Raw genomic sequence first — 24,027 nt, 5'->3', positions numbered from 1 at the left:
GCCAGGGATACACACACACACACACACACACACACACACACACACACAGAGAGAGAGAGAGAGAGAGAGAGAGAGAGAGAGAGAGACACAGAGAGAGACACAGAGAGAGATTAACCACTACCACCAACACTAAAAAACCCTGTCTTAGATAAAAACCCAAACAACAACAAAATGCATTTTCTAACCTGTCACCCTTGTGTCAATGGTGGCTTTTCTTCTGAAGCACCCATATTGTATTTTTTAAATTGGATCCCTTTAAAGAAACAGGATATGGAAGGAAAGCTGATTCTATATCTTCAAGAAGTGAAAAAAAAACAAACAAACTAACAAACAAACAGAACTGGCTGGGAATAAAATTTTGTTGCCTTGGGCAAAATATAACTTAAAACATGCCAAGGGCACAGCCGAGTTCATAGCTCAGTGGCAGCTTGCTTGCTTATTGTGTGCAGGTCCTTGAGGTCAATTTCTGGTACAACAAACAAAATAGAATAAAAAAACAAAACAAAAACTAGTTGTACAGGTTGGTTTTAATTATTAACTTGACACAAAATAGTATTATCTGAGAATTTTTTTTCTTTTTTTTTTTTTTTTTTGATATTTCATTAATTTACATTTCAAATGTTATACCCTTCCCTGGTCCTCCCCACACCCCCTGCAAACCACCTATTTAATTCTCCTCCCCTGCTTCTATCAGGGTGTTCTGCCACCCACCCACCCACTCTTACCTCCCCGATCTCGAATTCCTCTACACTGGGGCATCTAGCCTTCATAGTACCAACGGCCTCTTGTTTCATTGATGCCCAACAAGACCATGCTTTACTATATATGCAGCTGGAACCAAGGGTCCCTCCATGTGTACTCCTTGGTTAGTGGTTTAGTCCCTGAAAGCTCTGGAGGGTCTGGTTGGTTGATATTATTGTTCTTATGGGGTTGCAAACCCCTTCAACTCCTTCAGTACTTTCTCTAATTCCTCCATTGGGGACCTCATTGGGGACCCCATGCTCAGTCCAATGGTTGGCTGCAAGCATCCACCTCTGTATTTGTCAGGCTCTGGCAGAGCCTTTCAGGAGACAGCTATATCAGGCTCCTGTCAGCAAGCACTTCTTGGCACCCACAATAGTATCTAGTTTGTGACTGTATATGGGATGGATCTCCATGTGGGACAATCTTTGGATGGCCTTCCCTTTAATCTTTGCTCCACAATTTGTCTCCATATTTGCTCCCGTGAGTATTTTGTTTCCCTAAGAAGGACCAAAGCATCCACACTTTGGTCTTTCTTCGTCTTGAGCTTCATGTGGTCTGTGAATTTTATCTTGGGTGTTCTGAGCATATGGGCTAATATGCACTTACCAGTGAGTACATATCATGTGTGTTCTCTTGTGATTGGGTTACCTCACTCAGCATGATATTTTCTAGTTCCATATATTTGCCTAAAAATTTCATGAATTCATTGTCTTTAAAAGCTCAGTAGTACTCCATTGTGTAAATGTACCACATTTTCTGTATCCATTCCTCTGTTGAAGGAATCTGGGTTCTTTCCAGCTTTGGGCTCTTAGAAACAAAGCTGCTATGAACATAGTGGAGCATATGTCCTTATTATATGTTGGAGCATTTTTTGAGTATATGTTCAGGAGTATTATAGCTGGATCCTCAGGTAATACTATGTCCAATTTTCTGAGGAAATTTCAGACTGCTTTCCAGAGTGGTTGTAACAGCTTGCAGTCCCAACAACAATGGAGGAGTGTTCTTCTTCCTTCACATCCTTGTCTGCATCTGTTGTTACCTGAGTTTTGATCTTAGCCATTCTGACTGGTATGAGATGGAATCTCAGGGTTGTTTTGATTTGCATTTCTCTAATGACTAAGGATGTTGAACATTTCTTTAGGTGCCTCTCAGCCATTCGGTATTCCTCAGCTGAGAATTCTTTGTTTAGCTCTGTACCCCATTTTTCAATAGGGTTATTTGATTCTCTGGAGTCTAGCTTCTTGAGTTCTTTGTATATATTGGATATTGGCCCTCTATCAGATGTAGGACTTGTAAAGATCTTTTCCCAATCTGTTGGTTGCTATTTTGTCCTACTGGCAGTGTCCTTTGCATTCCAAAAGCTTTGTAATTTTATGAGGTCCCATTTGTTGAGTCCTGATCTCAGAGCATAAGCCATTTCCATTCAGGACATTTTCCCCTGTACCCATGTGTCTCTTCCCTACTTTCTCCTCTATTAGTTTCAGTGTATCTGGTTTTATGTGGAGGACCTTGATCTACTTGGAGTTGAGCTTTATACAAGGAGATAAGAATGGATCAATTTGCATTCTTCTAAATGCTAGATCTCTAGTTGAACCAGCACCATTTGTTGAAAATGTTGTCTTTTTTCCACTGGATGGTTTTAGCTCCTTTGTCAAAGATCAAGTGACTATAGGTGTGTGGGTTCATTTCTGGGTCTTCTATTCCATTGATCTACCTGCCTGTCTCTGTACCAATGTCATGCAGTTTTTATCACTATTGCTCTGTAATACAGGGTGATATCAGTGGATGGTGATTCCTCCAGAAGTCCTTTTATTGTTGAGAATAGTTTTTACTGTCCTGGGTTTTTTGTTATTCCAAATGAATTTGAAAATTGCTTTTTCTTACTCTATGAAGAATTGAGTAGGAATTTTGATTGAATCTGTAGATTGCTTTTAGAAAGATGGCCATTTTTTACTATATTAATCCTGCCAATCCATGAGCATGGAAAATTTTCCATCTTTTGAGATCATTTTCATTTTCTTTTTTTAGAGACTTGAATTTCTTGTCATACAAATCTTTCACATGCTTGGTTAGATTCACAGCAAGGTATTTGATATTATTTGTGACTATTATGAAGGGTGTCATTTTCCTTTCTCAGCTTGCTTATCCTTTGAGCAGAGAAAGGCTATTGATTTGTTTGAATTAATTTTATATCCAGCCACTTCACTGAAGTTGTTTATCAGCTGTAGGAGTTCTCTGGTGGAAGTTCTGGAGTCACTTAAGCATACTATCATACTATCTTCAAATAGTGGTATGTTGACTTCTTCATTTCCAATTTCTATCTCTTTAACCTCCTTTTGTTGTCTAATTGCTCTAGTTAGAACGTCAAGCACTATATTGAATAGGTAGGGAGACAGTGGGCAGCCTTTTCTAGTCCCTGATTTTAATGGGATTGCTTCAAGATCCTCTCTAATTATTTTGATGTTAGTATTAGTTTGTTGTATATTGCTGTTACTATGTTTAGGTGTGGGGCTTGAATTCCTGATCTTTTCAAGACTTTTAAAATGAAGTGATGTTGAATGTTGTCAAATGCTTTTTCAGCATCTAATGAAATGATTACGTGTTTTTTTTCTTTGAATTTGTTTATGAAGTGAATTATGTTGATGTATTTCCATATATTGAACCATCCTTGCATCCCTGGGATAAGTCTACTTGATCATGGTGAATGATCTTTTTGGTATGTTCTTAGATTCTGTTCGCAAGAATTTTATTGAGTATTTTTGCATTGGTATTCATAAGGGAAATTAGTCTGAAGTTCTTTTTCTTTGTTGGGTCTTTGTGTGGTTTAGGTATGTGTTTATTTGTGGCTTCAAAGAAGGAATTGGGTAGTGTTCCTTCTGTTTCTATTCTGTTTCTATTTTGTGGAACAGTTTGAAGAATATTGGTATTCAGTATTTTCAGTATTCTTTGAATGTCTGACAGAATTCTGCACTAAAACCATCTGGTCCTGGTTTTTTTTGTTTTTGTTTTTTGTTTTTTTTTTGTTTTTTTTTTTTTTGAGCGTTTTAATGACAGCCTCTATTTCTTTAAGGGTTATGGGACTGTTTAGATGTTTATCTACTCTTGATTTAACTTTGGTACCTGGTACCTGTCTAGAAAATTACCCATTCCATCCAGATTTTCCAGATTGGTTGAGTATAGGCCCCGATGATTTTTTTCAATTTCCTTGGTTTATGTTGTTATGTCTCCCTTTTCAGTTTTGATTTTATTAATTTGGATACTGTCTCTGTGCCCTCTCGTTAGTCTGGCTAAGGGTTTATCTATCTTGTTGATTTTCTCAAAGAACCAGCTCCTGAATTTGTTGATACTTTGTATAGTTCTTTTTATTTCTACTTGTTTGATTATTTCCTGTTGTCTACTCCTCTTGGGTGCATTAGCTTCTTTTTGTTCTAGAGTTTTCACATGTGCTGTTAAACTACTAGTGTATTCTCTGTCCAGTTTGTTTTTGGAGGCACTCAAACTATGAGTTTTCCTCTTACCACTGATCTCATTGTGTCCTATAAGTTTGGATACGTTGTGCCTTCATTTTCATTGAATTCTAAAATGTCTTTATTTCTTTCTTTATTTCTTCCTTGACCAAGTTATCATTGAGTAGAGGATTGTTTAGCTTCCATGTATGTGGGGGCTTTCTGTTGTTTTTGTTGTTATTGAAGACTAGCCTCAGTTGGTGGTCATCTGATAGGATGCATGGGATCATTTCAATCTTCTTTTATCTTTTGAGGCCTCTTTTTTGACTGATTACATGGCTAATTTTAGAAAAGGTACCAAGAGGTGATGAGAAGTAATATTCTTTTGTTTTAGGATGAAATGTTCTATAGATAACAGTTAAATGCATTTGGTTCATAACTTCAGTTAGTTTTACTATGTCTCTGTTTAGTTTCTGTTTTCACGATCTGTCCATTGATGAGAGTGGGCTGTTGACGTTTCCCACTATTATTGTTGAGGTGCAAAGTGTGCTTTGAATTTTAGTGAAGTTTCTTTTATGAATATGGGTACTCTTGCATTTTGAGTATAGGTGTTCAGAGTTGAGAGTTCATCTTGGTAGTTTTTTTTCCTTTGACAAGTATAAAGTCCCTATCTTCCTCTTTTTTGTGTGTGTGTGGTAAATTTCGGTTGAAAGTCAATTTTATTCGATAATAGAATGACTACTCCACCTTGTTTCTTGGGACCATTTGCTTGGAAAATATTTTTCCAGCCTTTTACTCTGAGATACTGTCTGTCTTTGTCACTGAGGTATATTTTCTTTCTTCCTTTCTTTCTTTCTTTCTTTCTTTCTTTCTTTCTTTCTTTCTTTCTTTCTATTGGATATTTTATTTACATTTCAGATGCCATCCCCTTTCCCCATTTCCCCTCCCTAGAAAACCCCTATCCCATGCTCCCTTTCTGTATGCAGCAAAGTGCTGGGTCCTGTTTATATATCCAGCCTATTAGTCTATCTATGTTTTTTTTTTAAATTGGGGAATTGAGTCCATTGATGTTAAGAGATATTAAGGAATAGTGATTGTTGCTTCCTGTTATTTTTGTTGTTAGAGGTAAAATTACACTTATGTGGCTATCTTCTTTGTTGAAAGAAGATTACTTGCCACGGTGTCTTTCCTCTTATGCAGACTGTAACCTCAAATTATGAGGTCAAATAATTTTGTCCCTTAAATTGTCAGATTATTTTACGGCAGTAATAGAAAATGAAACTAAGATTACAGTGAAGGGCACTGTTCTAGGACAGAAATACAAATGTAAAGGGGCTTCCTTTGGTAAGCAGCAAAAACCATCGTTAGTGGTGATCATAATCACAGTTGTTAATTGAAAATGGAGACTGTGAAAGGCCATGAATTAGTAATCATATTCAAAAAAAGAAAAGTGAATGTAAAATATACAAAATACACATATAAAGAAGGATGTATACAATGGTATATATTTAATTATGTATTGATTTTAATAAATAAAGGAACGTTTAAATGGGATTCCTGTAAAGTCCTGTGCCATGTGAAATTTTCATAAATTTTCTTCCATAAAAATGTAAATAATCAGCAAAATGTTACCGAGAAAATTTACCCAAAGAGCAGCATGAGTCACTGTAGAAATCTTACTCTCAGCTATCCATCATGACTTTAGATAATGATACGAAAGTCATTAAGCATAGTATACTAGTATTTCATACCTGGTGCATAAAAGACATTTTAAACAGACAAATCATTAACAGTTCCATTTAAATAATGTGTACATTTTATTTCTTCTATGCATAGAAAATTGTTCATATTCTCTGCAGAGGCAAATGTATTAAAATTCAAACTACACATTCTATGAATATCTTGAATATATCAGTCTTTTGCTTCTCACTTTCTTTAAGTATCTGTTCAAAAGTCCCAAAATGTAATGGTTTTTATCTGTGTGGGAAGGGAGGGAAAAAAACACTGAATTGTGGGTCCAGGAAAGAAAATTATAGCAAATTGTAAAGGTATTACTGTCTCAGTTCTTTGCCTATTCACAATGGTTTACTGAGAGCTCCAAATGGCATGTCATCTAAATGGATGGAGAAGGTCTAGCTCCAGACTAGTTCTCATCTGTTGGATGAGACATCTAGATGAATCTTCTAATTACAACAAAATGCTAATAAGTATCTTTCAAAAATCAAATAGTTTTTTATTAATTAGTGTGTGTGTGTGTATGTATGTGTGTGTGGCTTCTCACACATACTAGCATAAGCATGTAAGTCCATTTTATGTCAGAGGAAAGCTTTCTGAAGCCACTTCTGCTGTGTGTCCCAAGATTATGTCAGGTTTTCAGGGTTTTGTGACCAGTGTTCTTGTCTGATGAGCTATTTTGCTAGATCAACTAAGTTTTCATTTTTTAAAAATCAGTGGCTTTTAAAATGTAAATAGAATTATTTTTAACTGATACATTCAAATAAAAATTATATAAATTAATAAAGTACTATTTAATTTTTGAATGCTGCATAATATCAAAATCCAGTCAAACATCTCTATCTGCTGAAACATTTAATGTTTCTTCATGATAAAAGCTTTCAAAATCCTTTCATCTAGCTTTCTGAAATACATACTTCCTTATTATGGATAGTCTAATCTCTGTACACAGCACACTAGAGTTGCTTGCTTCTTGGTTTCTAACTGGAACTTGATTCCCATGGGCCAACCCTGCAGCCTACCTTCTAGTCTTCCTTGAGCTTGATTGGCCTTTTCAGATCCATGGGAGTGAAATCATGTGACACTGCTTCCTCCAATTGCTTTACTTCACTTAGCATAATGATCTCGAATTCAGCTTTTTTAAAATGACATATTTACAAACATAAGAATAGCACAGAAGGTCTCACATAGCTTTCACCCAGTGCCTTACCAAGGTTTCATATCATTTTATTAAAGAACAGGGTGAAAACCAAGAACACCTTTTTGTAAGGGGAAACAGGACTCCTGTTTAGTTTCAGAAGGAGACCTGGGTATCTCAGAAGTCAGTATCCCTGAACACTAGATATATAAATAATAATCTATATGAAAGTGCTGTGTACTCATTAAGCCAGAAAAGTTTTTCAGTCTTCTCACAAAAAATCTCACTAGCACTGTCCAGAAGGGGTCTAGAGCAAAACCCCAGCACACGATGGGAGTCCTTACTTCCCATCTCTCTGTAATGGAATATGTCAAGATTTTTTACCCAGAAAAAGATGTAGGGAAAGAAAAAAACAAGCCTGTTCTGTTTGTGTGCTGTGTACTGTAACAAATTGCCTGAATTTCACTAAGTTTGCTGCTTTTGTGGCTTTATTTTTTTTTGGACTCACGTGTTTTCTTGCAAAAAAAATTTTAAGGATTCCAGTTTTTCTAAATTATTAAAATTCAAGCATTCAGTCAGCACACTCTCATTCTTGTCCTAACAGCAGCTAACATTGTTCATTGATGACAATAAAATATAAAATGAGTGTTGATATCTGATAAAGATATGTTGAGATAAATCTCAACTTCCATAGTGAAGATATTTCAGTAATCACAAAACTATATCTTTACTCGAGGTATAAGGAGTTCCTAAAGCATAATGCTGACTGTGAACAACAGACGATTACCACCTTTCATTGAATTAAGAAAACAGTATAGGTAGTATGTACTGAGAAAACCAAACAAAGCAAACAAACAGCAACAACAACAGCAGCAACAATAACAACACCCAGAAATTTCTCACAAAACGATTCAGAGTATCCACATTAGGAAAATCCACTGGGCAGTAATTACATACGCAAAGTTTAAGACTTATATCCAAGGCCAGCACCTATCAGAGACTGCTCTTTTCTATAAACTCTTAGTGTGAATAGTTTGCTGGCTAATTTTATATCAAGTTTGATACAAGTTAGAGTCATCAGAAAGAAAGGAGTCTCAATTGAGAAAATACCATTATAAGATCAGCTTTAGGGAAGCCCAGTTCATTGAGGGTGGGCTGGTGATCCTGGGTTCCAGCCATAGAAAGCATGCTATTGAGCCTCACTCCTCCATGGCTGTGCATCAACTCCTGCCTCCAGGTTCCTTCTCTGTTTGACTTCTTTCTCAGACTTCCTTCAGTGATAAACTATGATGTGGAAATATAAGCAAAATAAACGCTTCTTCTCCAACTTGATTTTTGGTCATGGCATTTTATCACAGCAATAGTAACCCTAACCAGGATAAACAGTTCCAGTTCCTGTTTGCTTGGTTTCCTATTTTTCTGTTTGACTATTCTCTAGGTGCCAAGATTTTTGTGTAGAGAAGCCTCCAAGCTTGAAAATGTAGAATGTACATTGTAGTGTGGAATTTGACAGAATGTAGTTTGTTAAGGTTCGATTTTCAACTGTGAGAGCCTTATTTTTTGCACTAGCATTCCCATTTTTATTAACAAATTAAAAAGTTTCTTTCTGAGATAATAGTCTTCACATTATCTCTTAAGTAGCCTTTTAATTACTCTGTGTTTTTTTTTTTTTCCCTGACTGTGTCAATTGAATGAGCACTGGGAAAAGGACTGTGGTTGTTTAAACCCAAGCTGCCGACATGAATTTTCTGGTTTCACTGTGAACCTGCTCCACATCTGCTTACCACCTCCTCAGATGTATAGAAGACGACCCACCGATGGGCTGCTACTTGTCTTTTTTCTTTTTTTTTTTAAAGAGATAATAATAATTTTATTGAAGGCCAGTTAACATTTGATGATTTTCTCTGAGAACAACAGTAAGACTATTCTGTGCTTTAGTAAAACAAATAGCACTTAATAATCATGAATCAATATGAATCATCAGTTTGGGAAGATACGTTTATTTCATACTTCTGAGTACTATGCTTGTTTTCTTTTTAAAATTTAATTAATTAATTTTGTGTTATTTTATTTATTTACACTACAAATGTTATCCCCCTTCCCAGTTTCCCCTCCACAAACCCCCTATGCCATTCCCCTCCCCACTGCTTCTATGAAGGCTCTCCCTCACCTACTCACTCCTGCCTCACCACCCTAGCATTTTTCTATGTTGGGGCATCGGGTCTTCACAGGACTGAGGGGCTCACTTCCTGTTGCTGCCAGACAAGTCCATCCTCTGCTACATGTGCAGCTGGAGCCATGGGTCCTTCCACGTGCACTCTTTGGTTGGTGGTCTCTTAAATGTTAGCTAATTTGATCTTTATAATACTTTTTATTTTCTAGCAGGGCCTTGAGGCTCAGGAAAAGAAAATGATGTGAGTATGGTGTCAACAGATAAACGAATAAAGAAAAATTGTTACATTTACAAGATAGTGGCATTTTCCTCAGTCACGAAAAAGAAGAAAATTATGTAATTTGTAATACAAAGAATAGAATTGGTGGTTACCATGTTAAGCGAAATGAGCCAGCCTCAGAAACACAGATATCACAAGTATCACAATTTTTATTGTATATGTGGAGTGTAGTACATATGTGTATATCCTAGCTAAAAGTAGAAGGGGGACTATTTGCAGGAAGGAAGGAAGCAGAGGACAAACAGAGGGGAGAGGAGAGACAAGAGAGATTATTGGAGCTGAATATAAGTAAAAGAGAAGATATATATGGGTGATGATATAAGGAAGCCCTTCATTTTATGCAATGAAGACACACTGATAACAAAAACAAAGATGAAAACAGGTGTGGTAAGACATTTGTCCACAGACTTCCATGTTAGTGTCTTCAGTGACAAGCTTCATGCTTTTATTCTTATTTCTTAATTCTGAGCAAGCCCTGACCCAGTTAGGCCAGTGACCACGTAGTACCCTTGCTGAAAGACAGCACAACTGGATCCCTGCCACCTTTCCTGTACACACACACACACACACACACACACACACACACGCACACATATACATATACACACGTCATTCTCATACATGCATAATAAATGAAGTTTTAAATTTTAAATAATTTCAACTACCAAAATTAGAACTTCTTCAACAGCAATTTCTTTCTATATACTTCTGTTCCATAGAGAAGACTTACTCGTATCATTCTCATTTTCAAAATGTGCCAGGAAAGCATCAGGAATAGAGTATATTTCCAGAGTTTTCTGCCTCTCTCTGTCTGACCACATGTCTTCCAATCCATATGTCTCTTTAGTCCTTGAGTTGAAAACAGTTTTATTTTACCCTGTATCTATGGCCTCCTTTGAGCACGTGAGCGTCTGAGTCATGGCTTGGTGCATATTTGTGATGAAAGTTATCCTACATTTAAGAATAGATGTCTGTTTTATTTTCAAATGTTAAGAGCTATATAAAAAACTAAGAGCAGTTATGTACAAGAATAATTCCTTGACAGGTTATAGTTTTGAGTTAAGCCGAGGTGACCCAGGTTGTCTATATAAAGTTGAAAGGGAAGTTTGAGGGCAATCTATCCTATTTGCCTGTGATGTAGTCACTGTAGTTCTGGTTGGAATGAACTGAGTCAGGTGTGTGTGGTATGTGGGTAATTATTGCTAAATTTTTTTCCCAGAAGGAGACATAAACAACAGATATTTCATTTTCTAAGGTGCCAACAGCAAAATGAGGCACCACTCCAATGTTAACATTGAGGAATCAATGAGTTTATTCAGCTTCCTTGCAGTGACAAGTTGGAGTTATAGCACGTCCCACATAGCCTTGGTAGGGACAGAATGACATGATTTCTGCCTCTGGGACAGGGCCAGCAGGCGTGGGTTTCCATGAGAGTCTATGGCTGCCGTGGGTGTGGGACTTGTTTGTATAATGATGTACATGTTTTACATTCCTCCTTCAAGGAATGTCCTTCCTGTTGACATTAATGATTCTATAATAATCAGAGACAGCAGGAGTCTGGGAGGCAGAGGTGTGGCTAATGTCTAAGCAAAATGGTAAATGTTGAGATCTTCAGGACAGCCCTTAAGACTGTGGAAAAGAACTAATTAAAAATGGGTCCTAAGATATATAATTTCTCAAAAGTTAAGGACGCAGTATGAATTATGAGGACTTCACAAATCCAAAGGAACAAAAGCAGCTGCGCTGTGAACCAACTTGTCAGAAAGACACTAAGGAAGGAGATAAGGAGATTTAGCGAGTGGTGACCACAGAAAATCATACCCAGGTATGTTATTTTTTGCTTATACTTATAAAGGCAGGCAGATTTTTAAGTTCAGGATCCATCTGGGACAGAGCGAAGTTAGGCCCAGGTGAGATAGAAATAGTAATTTCAGGACTTTAGGACTGGGTCACCCCCACCCCCAACCCCCAGGGTAGCTTATCACCTAAGTTTTATAGAGGCAGGAAGATCTCTTATTTCTTTTACAATGTTAAAAGAACTTGTGTGTTTGCTGTCTCCTAAGAATTCAAGGTTTGGAGTCACAGGATGTGGATTCATAGGATAATCAAAAGGAACCTGGAGTAAATGACTGGATGGATATGGAAAATTAAAGACTGGCCTTATGATCTGCAGCAGATGAGCAATTCAGAAAAGTTTATAGAATAACAAGAGAGAACTGCTTGGGGAACTGTATCAAGTAGAGAATAGAGAGAGAAAGCATATCAGAGAGAAAGAAAACAGAACAGAGAGACAGCAATCTGGAAAGTTGTCTGGAGCAGAACGTAGGCCACTAGCTTGAACCCACAATTTGACTTCAGGTTGTTTGTTTTCACTGCCCCCAGACATCCCTTCTCTCAGAACCCCTCTCCAAGCCAAGGCAGGTCTTTGACAGAGGTGTGGGTGCTTCTCTCCTAGCAGGCTATACCCAGGAAGAGAAAACTTAACTCTGTAGGGACTAGGACTTCCACATAGCAATGAATCTCCCATTTTAGTCTTCTTCAGCCTGGAGCAAATATGGGAGTTTAGCCAGCCAACAAGCCCAGTAGGAAAGATCTTTTACAAGGGGGCACACTTGAATGCCCAAGACAGCTCAGGGGACAGTCACTCATAACAGTTAGCCAGTGTTAATACTATGACACCTTTTCACAATCATTTACAAACATTTGTTTTTACCAGTAATATTATCAAGGTTTTCTATTTCTTCTGTGAGTTCTTCTTTGATCTTTTTGTTTGGTTTCAGACTGGGACAAGGGACTGAGGTGCATATTTTACATACCAAATTAGACCTGGCCTCCAGGTTGTCCCAACATTCCTCACTCTCTACCTGGCATAATCTGTCCCCAATCCTGAACTTTCCAGTACAGGCCTTTCCCCCAGAGGCTCCTCCCTGTATCATTCAGATATCAGTCTCTCTCTCTCTCTCTCTCTCTCTCTCTCTCTCTCTCTCTCTCTCTCTCTCTCTCTCGCTCTCTCTCTCTCTCTCTCCTTTTCTTCTCTTTTTTTCTCTCTGAGTGCATACCCTTTCTTTTCTTCTCCCTCCCCCCGCCTTCCCCATGGCAACTGCTTTGGCCTTGGTCCTTGAAGCCAGGAAAGTGGCCCACCAAAGAGCAGCTTCCCAATAAACCTGCCTTTAATATAATCTAATCTAGCTTGAATTGGCTCATTGGCGGTGGCAGGGAAATAACCTATCACTTTTCTGTTGTCATTAGGTTAAATTAGATTTAGACATTTTTTTCTTTGTTATAAGTACAAAATTGTAATTGAAAAAGCAATAGTTACTAATATTTTTAGAATACCCCAGGTCTCAATTGGTTGTTTGTGACCTCTTTAGGAATCAAACTGCCCTTTCATAGGGGTCATGCCTGAGCATTAGAAAGCACAGATATTTACATTATGATTTATAACAGTACCAAAATTACAGTTATGAAGCAGCAACAAACATTATTTTATGGTTGGGGGTCACCATAACATGAGCAACTACTTCTGGCAATAGCAGGGAAGCTTTGAAAACTTCCAGAGCATTCTGAAGATAGGCCATCACAGTCAACACTCTGACTGTGGCTTGTGAGGCCTTAAAGGAAAGACTTAGCTGAGCCACTGTGGACAAATTTCAGCTTCACAGAACAAGAGAAAAAATGCATTGGGTTTTAAGTTTTTAACATTAGGGTCATTCATTTTGGCAGATTAAAAAAAAAAAACAGTGAAGAATATAAGTGATCAAAATTTAAATATGGCCCTTATGGTAATATTCAAAAGAAAAATATTGCTTTTTCTGGGTAGTGAAGAATAGATGTAATTATTTGTTTTATCTATTCATTGGGTACTTAGACAAGATGTGCAAGAGAATTCAGCTGTATTGCCACCTCTTGTGGGAATCCAGTTTCTATGCTTCTTTCAATGCTGCATGATTAAAATACCATTCTATTCTTTAAGTTCTGATTTTAACAGCAAATTTCAACTCATAACACCAAATAATTCAATTACCATATTCTTTCAGGTCTCAGTAACAAATAAGTAGTAGTATCAGTAATTTTTAAAAAGTGTTCATTTTGCAAAACAGAAATAAGAGAGTTGAGAAAAGAAGAAGAAAAAGAAGAAGAAGAAGAAGAAGAAGAAGAAGAAGAAGAAGAAGAAGAAGAAGAAGAAGAAGAAGAACAACAACAACAACAACAACAACTTAGACCTAGGTTTCTGCATGCTCAGTGGATATGCACTTCACTTGAGTCTAGAACATCATTTGATCTATTACCTGTAGCTAGTTATGAGGAAAACTAGTAAGTAGTACTTGTGTGTCTAATATTTTAAGTAAATACTGAGTTCAAACTGAGTATAAATTTGCCATTTAGAAAAATCAAACTTGAGAGGCAATGATTTTTATTTCCTTTTCTCTCTCGTGTTAGAGATTCATCTTAAAGATATTGGTGAAATCTACAAATTATGCCTTGGTCATGACAACAGTGGGGAAGACGCCAGGTGGTACGTGGAGGAAGTCATATTTGAGAATATGGCCACATGTGAGCTAGTTTGTTTAACGTTTGATTTGTAGATATCTGACAATGAAGATGATAGGGACACATGGAAAGAGGTGCCCATTATATGGGTGCACAGAGGGCCACTTCCAGATATGTAGTAGCATTTTCTTGGCAGTTTGTTTTCAAAACAAAGGTAACTGAGATTATTTAGATTAGGGGTGACCCTTTTTTCTCTAAGATCAGACACTGCATATGTTATATTTTATGAGCCATAAATGTATCTGTCAGAACTGCTCAGCTTTTCCAACACAGTGAGACACAGCTATAGATAACACACAATCTAAAGCAGGGATGTGGCTGGAAAACTTTATTTTATGGACACTGAAATTAGAGTTTCCTATAATATTTATTTGTCAACATATACTATTCTGTTTAAATTTTCTTAAAACTATCAACAAAAATAGAATGCTTTCTTTGTTCCTGGGTTATACAAAAATAGGCAGCTGTAGTACAAAGATGTTTTGAGGCCTTCTTACATTGCCTAGGAACACTGGTTTTGTGTTTATTCAAGGTAATATAGATATAGGTACAGGTACAGGGATAGATAGACAGACAGACAGACCGACAGACAGACAGACAGACAGGGGGTTGTACATAAGACCAATTCATTTTGAAAGGGCCTTTGCTACTATTCAAGTACGACTTTCTTCTTAGGTATACTATGCAAATAGATATCTGCAATTATGGACTCAGGAGCACCTGAATTCCCTTACTAAATATTTGCTATTGCTGCCTGTCTTAGTTTGGGTTTTCATTGCCATGAAGTGGTAACATGACCATGGCAACTCTTATAAAGGAAAATATTTAATTGGGGTTGGATTACAGGTTTAAAGTTTAGTCCATTATCATCATGGCAGAGAGCATGGTGGCATGCAGGCATACACGGGACTGGAGCAAGAGCTGAGAGTTTTACATCTGAATCAGCAGGCGGCAGGAAGAGAGAATGACACTGGGCCTGCCTTGAGCTTCTGAAACTTAAAAGCCTGCTCCCAGTGACACATTTTATACAACAAAAATATATCTACTCCAACAAGGCCACACCTCCTAAGAGTGACATTACCTATAAACCTATGGGGTTTTCCTCTCTGTTTCCTTTGTTTCTTATAATCATCTTGATTTTGTGTCCTATATTGTACTGAAATTTTCTCTCAACAATTATTAAGTGGCTATGTATATAAGAAAGAATATATATGTATATGTACATGTGCATACTTATTACATTTCTGTGCATATGGCTTTATGTACATGTATGCATCAGTATACATTTATATGTGCATATACTAATTATGTATTTATGTGATTGTGTGAGAAAATGAGAACATATTAATATGGATGTGTGTGTTTAGTGTCCTAAACTTTATATATATATATATATATATATATATATATATATATATATATATACATACATATATATAATACTGATTGGGTTTTTAACTTGGTCTGATGGTATATTTATCTGTGGTGGCTTGGATAAGTTAACCTGCTGTTGGCATAAATATCCTCATGTATAAAATAGGTATGAGAACAGTGTTTATGTCACAGGATGGCTTTCAGATCATGGAAAAAGGCATTGATAGTATATAGGATAATATACTTAGCAATATTCCTAACACATAGTAGCCACAAAAAAATTAACAAATGCCATCATCTTTGTCATTAAATATGTTTCCAAACATGACTTTTTTTTTTTATATGAATTGAGCCTAGTTCTTTGTTTCGTCTCTCTTTTTTACACTTCTATTTATATTTCATTGATTTTCTTTTCTTGAATATCGGGCTTAAATGCTTTATTCCTCCCTGAATTTGAACCTCTTCCTAACTTCTACTGTTAGGTCTACACATAGAAACGCTTTATATTTAGCCTTTGATCTGCTTGCCTGGAGCCCATTACTTCACTATATTGCTTACCAGTGTATGGCTTTCAATGTCCACTCCTTCATTGAGTCTTCCTGAAGGTAAGAGTCTACAGGTTCACAAGGGGCAAGTATCTTGTGTGGTTAGGAATGAGGAGCAGGAGGAGATACTGACGTTTCAGATAAGATCTCTGTTCTTAGGCACTTGCTCTGCCCTCTTACCTTTAGTAAGCTTAATGAATCCTCTTTCCTATTTCCCTTGAAGCCTTTCCCATGTGGTTCACTGATACTTTAAGCCCACCCCTTCCAGGTTGAAACCACCTTTCCTGTCACTCTTCTTGATCTTTTATTTCTTTAAACTTATGAAGAAAGTCCATTTTCCTCTCTATCACCTTCCTGTTTACTAGCTGGTATGGATTCCACACAGTCTCAGTCCCGATTACACTGACCAAAGCAGAACATGTGGTTGGATACCAGAAATATAGGGCTAGCTGATCTAGAAATGACAAGAAAGAGAGAAGAAACCTCTTACATCAATTCTTTATATCTGCATTAATTTGGTAATTGTCAAAATATCTTTTTAATCTTTTCATATCTAATTTAATCACCAAGCTGCAGATTCTGCTGGTTCATGTTGCCCTATAGGCATCACATGAAGATCACAGTAGCATTCCAGGGTGTTATGAAGATGTTGACCTGGAAGATGTGAAACGTTCTATGAAATGTTGTTCTCTGCACAACACAAGCCTGGATACTGTATTCATCCAAATGCTAACACCTGTCCAAAATTGACTTTGATTGGAAAAAAAAAGAAAGGGAAAGAAATGAAAAGAAAAAAGATACTCAGAAGAATTTGAGACCCATATTTCTGACAAGAAACAAGGGATAACTTATTGGTACCTCTATTGTTATATTTCCACATGTATTTTAAAAAGCAGTACTTAAATTCTATTAGATTGTTTTGTATTTTTCCCAATATCCACTAGTTGGCATATTTTATTATTTGCTACCTGAAAAAATGTGTGAAACATTTTTATGTGTTAAAAAACAATGTAAGAAGGAAACTGCTTTGTACTTTAAGTGGAGTATTGATTTGGGACTGATTTAACATGGGGATCAGTAAGGCTCAGCACGTCTCCATGCTCCTTCCCTAAATTAGCTAACGAAGCCTCATCCATTACTTCCTGCTTCAAGGGATTGTTTCCTATTGGAAGCAAACCAACATATTCTTAAGACACCTTTTCCAGCAAAATTAGGTAATAATGGAAGCTTATATTTAAGATGACACAAATTCTCATTTTTCTCAGTTTCTGTCAAATAAAACCAGTATCTCATTTCCCAGGTTGAAAAAAAAATCTACTCGTTTAGAGGAAAATAATTTAAAAAATTAAGATTAAATAATAGCATTATCTCAATATTAGGGAATTAAGTAAAAGCTGGCACCTGTGAGCAAGCAGCCTTCTGGTATTGAGTGGTGCCTGTTTGGAGCATTCCTCATGTGCCAGCTAGGGCTTTGGAGACATAATAAATAATAAATAATAAACCATAATAAATAAACCCACAGCAGCTATGGACAACTGAGTTGAGGCTTCTCTGTCCTAGGCTCAAGAAGAGAAGGAAGGGGCACTGAACTTTAATAGTTTTAGGATTGCCTCCTTGTCTGTTAAAGCATTCCAGTCAGCTCAAGAAAGAACTCAAGAAAGGTTGATGAAGAACTTTTTAAAGTAAGTGATTAATATTTAGCTTAGAGTTCCTAGTCTACATCACGTCCTTAGGACCTGCTACAAAATGACTTTTTTCCTTTTTAATTTAGTGGCATATGATGAGTAGAGTTTCCATGCAGTTTGTACTTTCGCTCTGAGCCCATTAATTCTGTAATTCTGCCTCTTTTCAGAAGATTACTGGAAGGCTTTCAAAAGTCATGATGCTTGGTACCAGTAGTCTATAAATCACTACTCTTTGGAGGCAGAACCTAATTGCTGGTGGGATCAGAGCCTTTAACTCCCAGGGTGAGCACTGCCAAGTTTAGCTGGTTACATGCCTTCCTCTGATTTATTCACAGTCTGGCATGCTGGCAAAGAACAGTGCCAAGGACTAGCTGACTGCCCTTGGTTTGTTGCCCTTAAAGATCTTTAGTTAATGACCTGGCAGGGGTGCCCAAGGCTGATTAAAAACACCAACTCAGCTCACGGTGGCCTCTATATAAGTTCCAGCTCTAGGCTATCTTCAGAACAGATGGATGATAAAAGGGAAGTGAAGCTTGAGGTTACATCCTTAGGTGAAGGAATGTTTGGTGCTGGACTTGGGCATGAGGGAAGGTGGAGAACTCAACACAAATAGTAAGTCCCAGAGGCCACATGAAAACACTGTTATGGTCAAACAGGGTCTGCTTCAGAATACGTCCATTGGAATTAGGGAACTTTTGTTGGATCCTACCCTTAGACAAAAACTGTGGGCAACAGAGACTGCTGTGAGGAGGAGAATTAGCTTTTCTCAAGGATGAGCCTCCTAATTGGTTATTCAACGCAAACTATTCAGCCCTGAAACCATATGCAAACTGTTGTGTGTAGTTTTGTGCTACCTGCCTTTCCTCTGGGAAGTGGCCACAGTACTAGTTCCCTCCCAGCTTTCCTTGAATCTGTGGATAAAACACATATACACGGTCATTTATTTTTAACTTGCCTTCTTGACACAGTTAATGGGATTTACTATCTCCTGCCTGGAGAAGCATGCCCTTATTATTACTCTTACCTCTGTTTCTCCCACCTGCCCTTTACCCAGTCAGTTGAATCTAGTCCCTGCTAGATATCTCTGAGCACCCAGGCAGCCACAGCCCAACCTTCCCTCTAGATCTCATATGGTTGCAGCCTGGTACTCCTCTCTCCTAAGCATGGCAAACTTCATCCTTTTCTCCTTTTTTTCTCCTTTTTTCTCCTCCTCCTCCTCCTCCTCCTCCTCCTCCTCCTCCTCCTCCTCCTCCTCCTCCTTTTTCTTCTTCTTCTTGTCTCACTTTTTCTTATGGGAATGCAAGTTCCATCTGTACTTTCCGCCCAGAAATTAGCCCATTGCTTTCTTTACTGACAGGTCAAAAACCAACTGGGAAACAGTACCACAGCAGCAGAATTACCCTTACAGCACACAAAAACAAAAGGAGACTTAGCAGGTTGCATTTAGACATCCTTGTATGTAAACACACACACACACACACACATATGAAAAAAGCTATCAACTTGAGAGAGGGAGGTACATGAGCAAACATATAAAAGGGGCAGAGGGAGAAGATAAAAAGTGATATAATTCTATTTTAATTAAAAACCTACTTAAATAAAAAATTAAGCAAGTAAAACATATCCCACTTATAAGACTTTAAGAAGTGAGGAAAAGGAATGGGCTGCTTAGAGAGAATCTGACATAGACCAAGGACAAGGAAATGGACTGCAGGCAGGAATCTGACATTGGACTGGAACAAAGAAATAATTTCAGGCAGAAATCTAAATCCTAGGCTAGAACAAAGAAGAAATTTCAGGCAAATTTTTAAATCTTAAGCTAGAACAAAGAAGTAGACTTCAGGCATGAAAATAACTTTGGACTAGGACAGGGAAGTTGGCTCAGATATTTTGGCCATCCTGATAAGCCCTTAGAAATGGTGATCACAGGAGTGATCATGGAACTTTGTTTATTGTTACATGTTCTTTGACTATTTGTGTTTTCTTGCTTGTTCCTTGACTATTTGAACCTATTGTATTGCTAGTTCCTCAACCTAGAACTGACCTTAATACTTGCATGTAATTTAAATAGTATAAAGGCAAAAAAAGTAGGAGGAGGGATGGGATAGGGGATTGATGGGGGAGGGATGGGGGGAAGGGAATGGCATCTAAAATATAAATAAATAAAATATCAAATGAAAAAAAGAAGTGAGGAAAAGTTTGAGACAGCTGCAAGACATCTCCAGCAAGGCATAGGTGATAGCTGAGCTAACTTTGTTGTTATTATTGTTAAGCCTTCCCTTCACTTCCTTTTCCTCTTCTTCCCTTCCCTGTCTTAACACCTTTTTATGTTTTAGGGTTAGCCCATAGTGGCTTTCCAGTAAGACAGATCTTTGCACCCATAAGACATTGGAGGCTCAGAGGAGCAATCCAGTTTCATTTCCTCATCTCTGATCCCAGCTTTGTGATTGGGGGAACAGAGACAGGTTTTTGAAATTCTCAGACTTTAACAAAGAAATGAGGTATCCAGAATTTTAGTGCTAGAGTTATTACCACACAATTCACCATGCAATGCAGAATTTTTCTTGAGATGAAAACTGGTTGTATAAGACCACCACAAAAGGAGGACCTCACCCAAGCCTCAGGAATTCGAAGCCACCCAATAACTCAAAAGACACCAAACTCGATGCAATCAGCAAGAGGTATATTTCTATCAGCATGCTGAGGTCAAGACCTGTAACTCACACAGGGGCAGTGGGGTCTGACCCCAGGGCTTTGGAGACAGAGGGAATTTAAAGGCAAAAACCACAACCCAGGGGGAGTGAAGGGGGTTATTGAAAAGCACCTGTGGAAAGTACCATCCCATTATTCAGTTTGTGACAGGGTCCAAGGAACAGTCACTGGGAACATTTTGTATAGGCTATTCTCAAGAGCATATTCATGTTCAACCATCTATCTTGTGATCAGCCAAGTTCCTGAAACACAGAGCTCACCACCAAGCTCACCTGCATTCTAGGTTCTGCTCAGCCTGCTAGGAGTTTTTGAAAGTTTTTAACCCTTTCAGTTGCATGCATGACTGTGACAGAATAACACAGGGCTTTGGATTCATTCTAGGCAAATATAGGTTGTAACTACCCTCTAGTTTCTGAAGGAACATGAGAGCTACATTAAGATCTGCATGTGGTAGGCACTCAGCTGATTCCCCTGGCCTGTCCCTTCCAGTTGTTTCCTTGCCACCTTCCTTGAGAATATTTAACTGCTCTCATAAGAACAGGGATTATAAAGAATGCTTTGGCCTTAGTATGGCTTGTTTTAAAATCCATAGAGAAAAAAATAACATTTCTCTTCTTACAACCATCCAGTTTTCCTAGCTGACTGGGTCTATAAGTGGTGGTCCTTGTGATGTTAGTCAAGGTCCTATTTGTGTTCCTACTTATTGCCAAGTCTAGCCTTAATCCTTTCTAGTGGTTCCTGCTTACTATGCTGGAACCCCAAGACCTCTATCCAGTTTGTTCACCTCAGTGATGTCCTGCCTCAGGGAAAGCCTAGGTAGCCAGATCCTCCACTTTTGGCCTTAAATCCAAAGGAGCTTTTCGGTGACTTCTTCCTGCTTGACAAGGCTCTACAAAACAGTGAGGAATTTCACTTTCCCATCCAATATTCATTTTTCTCTACAGCTGTCATTTTCTTTTTATCAACAGGAGAAATAATCAACTAATAAATACATGGAGATCTAGACAACCAAATTTTTTAATGTATACTGTTGGGTCACAACATTTTTGGAAAGACTGCAAATGATCTACCTGCACATGTTTTAACACTCTGACTCCCACTCACCATCTGTTCTGAGCTCTAATTTCTTTACACTGTGTCAACAAGATCACTACACAGTAAGTGATAAGAAAGCTTGATTCTTGGAGATAGGAGATAAAGCTCACAAACAGTTCTTTGGTAAAATGAAAATAAATATTGGGCCCAGAGGTTCATGGCCCAGAGTTTGTCTTCAGAAAGTACAGTGCTATTGATGGCCCGTGGAGTCACACAGGTACTGTGCCCACTCAGGTTCCTGCTCCTGCCCTCTCTGCTGTTCTGGCAGCCTGCAGGCTGTGGTGCAGTGCAGGTGCTTATATGTGGAGAGAACTGGTTCCCTGCACATTGGAGATCTCAACTGTCTGCACGTCAGATTCATTAAGTATTACATAGATATATTTGGGCATCATCAAAAAAATGAGGGGAGTTCTCTAAAGACAATTATGGTTTTTTGCTCATTTCTTATTAGAAAAATATAAAAACAAAAAAACTTGTATTCACTAAAATACTGTATTTGCTGAGACAGTAATGGGGATGTAAATGATAGTTTTTGGCTTTCTGTTTGGAGTTTTCTATTTATAGGTCAAGTCATCCAAGTGTGGCAGGACCTGAAACATCTCCAGAGCTTGTTTCTCAGGAGGAGGTTAGGGTACTGAGATGCCAAGGCCTAGCATGGTTTGACATATAGAGACAGGCTGGTCCAGAGAATGTTCAAGAGCACCGTCTATAAATTGGGCAGCAAAATATTTTAAATGGTCTAAGTTGATAATTTTCTACATAAGGAACTGCTGAAGTTCTGGGATTCTATAAGTTCTATTGATCAGTAATGGTGTTTGTTAAGACCTTTCACAGTAGTCACCTCAGACCATCAGAAAACACAGATATTTACATTATAATCCATAATAGTAGAAAAATCACAGTAGTAATTTTAGTAGTAGTCAAATTACTACATAGTAGTAATAAAAATAACTTTATGGGTGGGGTTTGTCATAACATGAGAAACTGTACTAAAGTGTTGCAGCATTAGGAAGTTTGAGAACCACTGCCTTATAGCATGAAGTCCCTGAATGTCTTGTACTTTCACAATGATATAGATTCATGCATCATTTGCCAAGGAAATTTGAGCTATGTATTACATCAGGAGGATAGAAATCTGTAACACTGGAGATATAGCTGGAGGATTCTTTTGCTTCCCCTCACCTCCTCTTCCTCTCTTCTTCTTCCTTGTGATGGGTTTATATACCTACATGTAAATACTTCAGCTCCTAGCTCTACCACTCTACTTCTGAGCTATGTCATCATAGAAGGCTATTTTTATGTAAATCCAATCATTACTTTTGTAAATAGAGACAAGTTGGATAATATTGTAGAAAGGGAGTGAATTATTGCTCTGGATCATATGCTGTCCAAAGATGAAAATGAAGAAGGATTTTTAAACAAGCTGTCTCTGGAGAACTTTCTACATTAGTGTCTGACAGCAAGGTTGAAGAATGCTAGCTACAGTTCCATGCCCAACAAATTTCTTCAATAACACCAGAGAGTAGTTGATGATAAGCCTTAGAGGGTCAGAATATGGGAAGCCACGCTATGACCCACTATATCAGCCCTTGAGCACCTAAGACAAGCTCAAGGTCAATTGGAGTCCAATGTATACTAGGAAACAAAAGAAATGCTGGGATGAAAACCAACTTCCCTTTACCCTGATGGTGGCACCTGTTTGGGGTTTTTCATATGCAAGTATGGCTACAACCACACACACACACACACAAAGATACTGGGAACAGAGTCTCCAGAACACTCTAGATAATTCATACTTGAGTCAGTGTGGGGCAATGAACATCAAGGAGTAGTCAGTAGTTTCAGGCAGATGAGCAGTCTTTGTTCTGGAAATGTTTACATGTGCCCAGAACTAGGAGCTCTGAAATAGATAGAAGCTCCGCACTTGTGAAATGAGGAGCTTGGGAGCAGAAGGCAGAGATGCCCTATTCACAGATGAGTACAAACCAAGACAAGCGTATTCTCTGCTCACTCTGACTAGGTTAGCAGCTTGGGTTACAGAGTCTGCTGGGCACAGTCATTGTTTGACAGACTACATAATTTCAGGTGACTTTAAAAGACAGAATGGCAAATGTTCTTTTCATGCCTTACTTAAAATCACCTTAAGTTACGAAAATTGCTTCCTGGAATTTCCGTAGCAACAGTTTTCTGCATTGATGAGGAAAGTTGCCTGTCTTCCCTATTTCATTATAGAGTTTTGATACTGACAAGTGTCACATGTAGCTTACACATCAGTCTGTGTCTTGTCATGCTATTCTTGCGATGACATAATTTTGTCCTCAGTACCTCTTTGCTAGCATTTGGTATAATATCTCATATTGGCTTAGTAGTGGTCCTCCTCTTCAGAGATGTACTCTGGTTCTTAGAACTCTATGTTCTTAATAATGTGTAGCTGTCTGGTGGGAGTTGACTCTGTTCAGTTCTACAAACAAACTTATGATGTCTAAATTTGTAAAACACATGCCATTTCAGATACTTCTGAGCTTGGTTGTCCTCAACATCCCTTTTGCA

At 37.9% G+C, this 24,027-nt stretch overlaps 1 pseudogene; it reads left to right on the top strand.

Moving 5' to 3' along the window:
- Nucleotides 1–24,027, top strand: part of LOC143438350 (lipoxygenase homology domain-containing protein 1-like) — a 149,312-nt pseudogene that overhangs the window by 115,248 nt on the left and 10,037 nt on the right.

The sequence above is a fragment of the Arvicanthis niloticus genome, chromosome 25 (assembly GCF_011762505.2).
Source record: "Arvicanthis niloticus isolate mArvNil1 chromosome 25, mArvNil1.pat.X, whole genome shotgun sequence".
In the NCBI taxonomy this organism is placed as follows: Eukaryota; Metazoa; Chordata; class Mammalia; order Rodentia; family Muridae; genus Arvicanthis; species Arvicanthis niloticus.
The sequence above is the reverse complement of the archived record's forward strand: the minus strand, read 5'-3'. Positions and strand labels throughout refer to the sequence as shown.